The following is a 7,847-nucleotide window of genomic DNA, read 5'->3' as shown; positions in this document are numbered from 1 at the left end:
TGTAAGTATATACTTATCGGCGGACAGACAACTATCGACTGGTAAACGGACAGTTTGTACTATCTATTGTTTAAGTTGCATATCGCGGACACATTGTATGATGATAAATGATAATAAATTGATAAAATTCGATCGCGGACGTTTTGTACGGTATCAATAAGCCGGGAATTATATTTTAAAGATAAGATAAAATTAAATTGCTCAAAACTTTGGATTGTGAATCATGAATTCATGATCGAGATCAGTATGAGACGTGTGTTTGGTGTCACAATTGACAGTGAATGTCTTAAAAATTCACAAAGCCTGTACATAACACGAATTTATTACCATAACTATTATTATTATTATTATTATTATTATTTATGTATATTAACTACCTGTGTTTTGTAATAACAAATTATGTCTAACATTTCATGTCTCAACATTTTTTTTTTACCTAAAATAGTACTAACTGTCAGCGGTTTTCATTTTTTCTGGGTGGTCGTACAAAGTGTTCTACAACTCTATCGACTAATTCAATTATTAACGGATGAACCTTAAAATCGAATTGTCAAATAAACGTTATGATATTATTATTGTATACGCGATAAACCCGTAAAGATAACCATCTCTATAAACTGAACGTTTATGTTAACGTATTATGTATTGTACCTATATTCTATAAAAAATTAGATACGCTATAATTAAACACAATCATCATCGTCATCGACGAGTTTCTGGGGGGAAAAATAAACGAATAAAATATCCTGTAAATACATCGTTTAAAATGTTGAAATGATAAAATAAATTTAAAATGATGAAAATGTATTACATAAAAATTGCTCTTCAAATGAGATCATTTGCTCGGTCTACGCTTAATTTTTTTCTCATTTCAAAGGAATTACATTTTTTTTTTCAAACAGTTGTATAAAAGATGAACTTTAAAAACATTATTTTTATTGGTAGAAAGAATTGTATCATTATTGACAACATGGAAAGTTCTCCGAAGTTGAAAAAATTCTGTTCCTATATGCATATTATTAGTAATAATAATATTAATTCTTGATATGTTTGCCAGTGCGTACGAATGTATGAGAGGTCATCAACCCCAATTAGTAGATAAATACCTGTAAATGTTTTTATTTCTAAGGAATTTGTTTTGATAAAATCTTTTACTTCTTATTTACTTAGCATTTAATATGTTTTTATAGCCCACCATTTTTTCAATATCGTTTTTCGTATAGCATTTAAAAAAAATGAGTTATGGGTGGTTACAAAGTATATGGAACTGAACGTTTTTTAAATTCTTTCAAATGGATTTTAAGTTTAAAAATGATAAGTCGAACCATTTGGTAGTTTTTTTTTTTTTTGGAAAACCCAGGTAAAAAAATTTGATGAGGTTCTATGGTGGCGATTATAATATTTGCCGTAGAAACATTGTTCTCTTGGCTAATATTACATGATATGAGTGGAAAAATATTACTATAATTATTAATTGTTCACTTTCTTCTGTGTTGTCAGCATTATCAAAATCGAATAATTTATTTTCGTGTAGAAACTTATCAATTTCATCTGAGTGTTTAAATTGTTCATCTTCACCTTCAGAAAAATCTAATAAATCTTATCTATTTCCATCGTTTCAAAGTTGAATAATCTCATGTTTTCTTATACGTTTGCCTGACATGTTTATGAGGTTTTTGTTTTAAAAGTATTGTACAAATAAAAAATAATATGATAATATGAAAATTAAAAATGTGGTATAATCACGTATGTTACTGCCTCGCCAGTTTTATTTAATGTTGATAAATAAATTGTACGCCGTTGTTGACCGATATACTCGTAGAAATAGGTGATAAGACTCATATAATAGGTAATAAAATTGAATATCGATGATAAAAATAATGGTAAATTAACGGTTGTTGCTGGTATATTATATTTTTTAACGTGTTTACTTAATGATACAAATAATTACAGATTTTTAGAATCATATATATGTTCAGTAGTTTTGACGGAAAATTTAACCACGATGATTAGTCTTTAACATTATTACATTTATATTTATTTTTTTTTAGAAAATAGTTAAAATAATAAAATTATGTCGAAGAATTGATGAATATTATAGTTTTTTAATGAATGCCCATGTATATACTTAATACATAGGCATTTTGTTTTTATTTATTATTTAGATTGCTATGGTAAAACATTAAAACAATTATTTTAAAGTTACCTACCAGTACGAGTAAAAGTACCTAGGTCAGGACTGAAAGAGTTTATGTTTAATTTATAATATGTATGGTATTCAACCAAAAAATTATTTGAGTATCTAATTAGCTTCATAATTAATAAACGGTAATTTATTAATATACTTTTTTGATAATAAGAGCCATTTCCGAAAATTCCTGCCAATTTATGTTCTCGAAAATATTGTTTAACTCTATATACATGATGAACATTCTTCTCAGAATTTTTTTAATCCATGAAGTACTTTAAATCTTAACTAAATTTGAGCATTTTAGTTGTTAAAGATGTTTAAAAAATAAATGAATTGAAAAATGAACAAATTATTCAATTTAGAATCGTTAAAAATGTGATAGACTTTAGTCAAGACAAAAAAAAAAAACATTTTTAATACAAATTAATATAGGTTTCAAAACATTTCAAATTCAAATAACTATTTAATAAATTAAATAATATTATTAAACTAGGTATCTACTTTTTGAAATTGGTTTACTGAAATTAAATAAACTTTTTTACAATCTATTTCATATCTACTTATGTATGTTTCAGTAGGTATGTAATAATCGAACAATATGGGAAATTGTTATACTACCTCGGCGAGCTCTCATATTTTGCAAATTGTAAGACAAGTGCTGTATTGACTTAATGTGTTATTCATTTTAATTCTACAATATGTAAGTTATAAAACAAACAAAATTTTCAATATTAATAAATATTTTGCGAATAAAAAAATGTATAGTGTATTCCTCGATTACCCGCGGAATAGAATGACGTGCTATCCACGGATAAGCAAATTTCGCAGATAAATCCGAAAAATTCTAGTTAAAACGAAAATTCAATAATAAAATTATTAAAAAATTAAATCTTGTAATGTATCAAACAGTATTTTAGGAAAATCAAATAAAAACACCTTTCATTTATGTTCAAAAATTTATATCATAATATGTCACATGATATTTATAACACTAATTTTTTTGACAAAAAAATTGGTGACAAGTTGTTGTTTCAAATGTTTGAAAACACTTCTTTTTAACTTATGATTGAAATTTGTTTGACAATATTTTTTCACAGATGTTTGTATCGTATTATTGTCTCAGATATTGAACGAGCCCGTCATTGTGTCTGAGAGCCATTTCATGGCTCTAAAAATCATATAACTAACACGAAGTTTTATTCGATACGCGTGTTTCGAACACTATATAGTCGGCGGGTAATGCGTTAATGCACGGTGAAGGAGACGTGTGTGTATCTGTCAATTTATTTTGGTTGAAACGAATTGCAATTTTATTAATATGATAACTCATATTATTATGTGACAGGCCTAAGTAACGATCATATGCAATTAATCTACAATCCGCGTTATCGGATTATCGATTATTACAACTAAATTAGATCGTTGTATGTATATATCATGTGGAAATACGTTATTTTTATTTGACCGCGGATAATCGAGGGTACAAATTTAGGTGTCTGTGTAGTTGTATTATACGTTGACAAATACGTTGACAAGTACGTTGACCGGTACACGTCTACACGCGCTGTGGGCACCCACTTTTATGTTTATAATTTATTTCAGATAAAATTAAAATTTCAAAATGTAACTAAGTAACTTACCAAATACTTCACATTAATATAGGTTTTATTTCGTAAAAAATAAACATAAACAATATTTTACACGAACATTTACAATTTGCAAGTTAATTTATTTAAAACTATCCAATTATTTAACCACTCAAAATGTGAGAAAGGTTCGCTAGGGTATTATTTTTTTTGAACCCGATATTGGCTAGTAATAGGTTTCAATGAAACGCAAGTCATTGTCAATAATGAAAATACCGGTTGTCAGAAAATAAAATTAACGGAAATAAAAGCTTATTGAAATGGACGCATGTATAATCCCGGAAAGTAATCTCACGGACTGTAGGATTCCGGAATAGAAATAGACGGACCGTATTTTCACGGACAGTAGAAATCCGATAAAATGGTGTACTATTATGTATTAATATAATATCTTGTAAGTATATTTGTAAGTATTTAACTATTTAAATATGTTTAGCTTAAATAATTATTATAATATTATAAATTTTCCTTTGCACGAAGTTATAGGTATCTTCATTTTTATGATGACCTAGCTAAAAAATGCCGATTATAAATATTGTGTAATCATAAGTAGGACAAAGCAAAACTCAAATTTTTAGAACTGTAAAAGTCAAAAAAAATATTGTTTTACTAAGTGTGTTACACTGTTCAATAAACCCAACGAGTTTTAATGTTTTACCTATCAATAATTTACATCGTATTAATCAACTATTGATAAAAATGTCGAAATATTGACATGTTGCTTATATTCATAGTTGGATACATACATAATATACTTCATTAGTTCATGCATAGTACAACAATCACTATGAGTTATCTTTCCAGCCAATTGGGTTTTTTTTTTCACGTGGTTTTTCCACAATTCTAAAATACTGTCTGAAATATTCTGTTGCAATAGTTTTTCGACATTTTTTATCGTTGACGCTTAAATGTCTAATTATAATAGCGTACAGTTAATGACGGAATCCCCCATTGGCCACGGATTTCTAGTTTCCGGTAGAGATGATATCGTGTATAATATCATTACGCGCGATCCAGGGCCAATTACGTTCCATATTAATGATAATAAAACTGTTGAGTACACTGTACAGTGTACAGCCAATGATTTTAGAATATAGGTATACTATATCAGTATAATTATTCTAAAATCAATGGCACAACCAGCTGTTTACACGATCGACCGTAAATCCGTTGACGCGCAACCACCAAAATATTATCGGTAGACCATTGGTACGAACTACGAAACCATAGCAGACTTCGCGGACCGCGTTTACCGCGCGCATTACACACTATCAATAAGCCCCACAGCGCATTTATACGATACTAATAAATAATAATATAATAATGACTGTAATAACATTACGTATTACGACGCGCATAATGTACGCGACGCGGTTCGCTGAGCAACGAGCATTACCGCCGTCGTCCAATTCCCTCCCCATTTATCATCTCGTTTAGCCCAGTCCATTATATTATTATATTACGGTACACGATGTTACATTATCGTGTATATTATACTACGCGCTTACTACATACGCGGTATTCGATTACCCGAGTGGTGGTTTAAGAGTACTTTTTTTCTTTTTTTTTTTTTTTTTTTTTTTTTTTTTATGTGCGTGCGCTTATATGATCACTACCACTCGTTGTTGTTGCGGAAAATAATAATAATAATAATAATATTATAATAAATAAACTCTCAGCGATCGAGGATTACGATCGGACATTATAGTATTAGCGGGGCAGCTGATCTCGTTCGACGACATCATAATATTGTATTATTGTTATTATCGTTATAAACGGCCGGCGGTGGCAGCCCCGGACCTAGCTGGTCATAATCGTATATGATATATAATAATATATACAATATAATACTATGTGGGTACCAATATAATAATATAATATACATGTAGGTTAGGTCGTTGATCGAACCGCGTTTGCATTTCGGCGGTCACATAAGCACACACACACACACACAAACATACGCACAAATAATAATAATACAAGGTATAGGTACCCATTATTATGTTATAATATTATATCGTTTTTATACCGGGCGCACAATGCGAGGACGACCGCAAAAGGGAGAAGACGACGACAATATGTCTCCGAGTGTCTCCAGACGAAAGGTCGGACGTATCGACATAATAATAATATTAATAATAATAGGAGTTACGCCGGACGGACAATGATAATTCCTATTGTCGTCATCGCGCCGCATCGCCGCACATTTTTTCACTACCTATATACATCATTATTATGCGTCTACTTTATACATAGGTACCTCTGTTGTGCAGCGTTGTATTATAAGAGCATAATGTACGCCGCGCCGCCACGTAAACAAACACGGCGACAGATGCGGCCTAATAGATTCCCAGTGTCACTTCCTCTTACTTCGTCGTAGTGGCGACGGTATGCGAATAACGCGCCAGAATAACCATTGGACGACGAACACTTCCGGGCTCCAACGAGTTCAAGAAAACATATTATGTGTAATAGAATGACGTACGGTTGGCGACTGGCGACTTAGAAAAATAAAACCATGTGCCTATCGGGAAATTATAGCTACGGTTTGAGCGTCTGTAGTATACCTATATAGTGTTATAACACTTTATTATAGCAATGCGTGCATATAACTATAGTTCGCTTGCGGATCGAAAACGAACGTTTTTTACAACGAACTCGACGTATCGTGTCGATCGAATGATCGTTGTTTGCTACATGTACTAAATTTCCGCTGTAATTTTAAAAATTATATTTAAACATGATTACATGTTTCTGATGGACAGAGCAAGTATTTGTTAAATTACTTTGAGGATATTTTTGTGGTACTGGTTTGTTATAGCCCTGTCGCGGCGAGTGAAAACTTTATGGCCCCGCCATTCAGGTTTGTTATAGCACCGCCATCCATATAACAACAAACACATCTTATAAATATAGAATAATTCAATGAAAGATACATATTACATAGCATTACTATTAGGTTCCTAATAATCAATAATATAATAATATTTATTTATTGAAATAGACGCCAAAGTTGGTTCAATATTACCGATATTATAAAATAATTTGACGGAAAATACGTCCATTACTATTAAGTACCTAATAATCGTCAATCGGCTAAATGGGGCAACAAAAAACGTAAAGGAATAGACAAACATTTTTTAGACTCTTACATGGTGGAATTTATATGGCTATCAAAAATGAATAATAGAGATCTGTTTGACACCATTTTAAAAGATGTGGTAAAATTTTGGGAATAACAGAAATCTTAAATATTTTTATGTAGGTACATTATTTATATATTTTTAATATTATCATTTTTTAAAATTTTTTTTCATATTATATCATCGAATTATTAGATTAATAAATATCAATAAATAAATTCATTATTTTATATTTATACGATGAGTTTATTGTTATATAGATGGTGGGATTATAACAAACCAGTATCTTTTTTGTTATAATTAATTTGTTAAGTCTGATCAGACCTCGTTGAAAATTGCCTTGATTTTAAAATTACCTAGGACGACGAAAAAATTCAAATAAGTTGAGTTTTTTTTAAAATTTGTTAGGTCTTCCTCGTTTGAATTCTGAGTGAATGTTTAATAAAATCAAATCGATGTACTTAATTGAAATAAAATAATTACTAATATTTTTATAAAACCTAAATGATTAATAAATAATACAATCTAATAAGTAACTATTAATGTTTAATATCTGACGAATGACAGATAACTGTGCCATATCACAAATGCATCAGACATAACATAAACGAAATAATTTAGGCAGGTATAAAAATAAAATATGAACAAGAAAAGATTGATAATAATTTTTTAATTTAGAAAATATTTCGAGAGATCCACTAAAAAACTCAAACTTGTTCACGTACCTGATATTTTTTTTATTTTAATTCTTAAAATTTAATATCCACAAGTGCATGTTTGTAATATAATATATTACTCGTTGGATATTGGTTGTTTTACTCGATAAAGCAAGTTATATACAAAACCAGTACTTGAAATACGGTTTTT

The sequence above is a fragment of the Melanaphis sacchari genome, unplaced genomic scaffold (genome assembly GCF_002803265.2).
Source record: "Melanaphis sacchari strain LSU unplaced genomic scaffold, SCAv2.0 Contig132_pilon_pilon, whole genome shotgun sequence".
NCBI classification, from domain to species: Eukaryota; Metazoa; Arthropoda; class Insecta; order Hemiptera; family Aphididae; genus Melanaphis; species Melanaphis sacchari.
The sequence above is the reverse complement of the archived record's forward strand: the minus strand, read 5'-3'. Positions refer to the sequence as shown.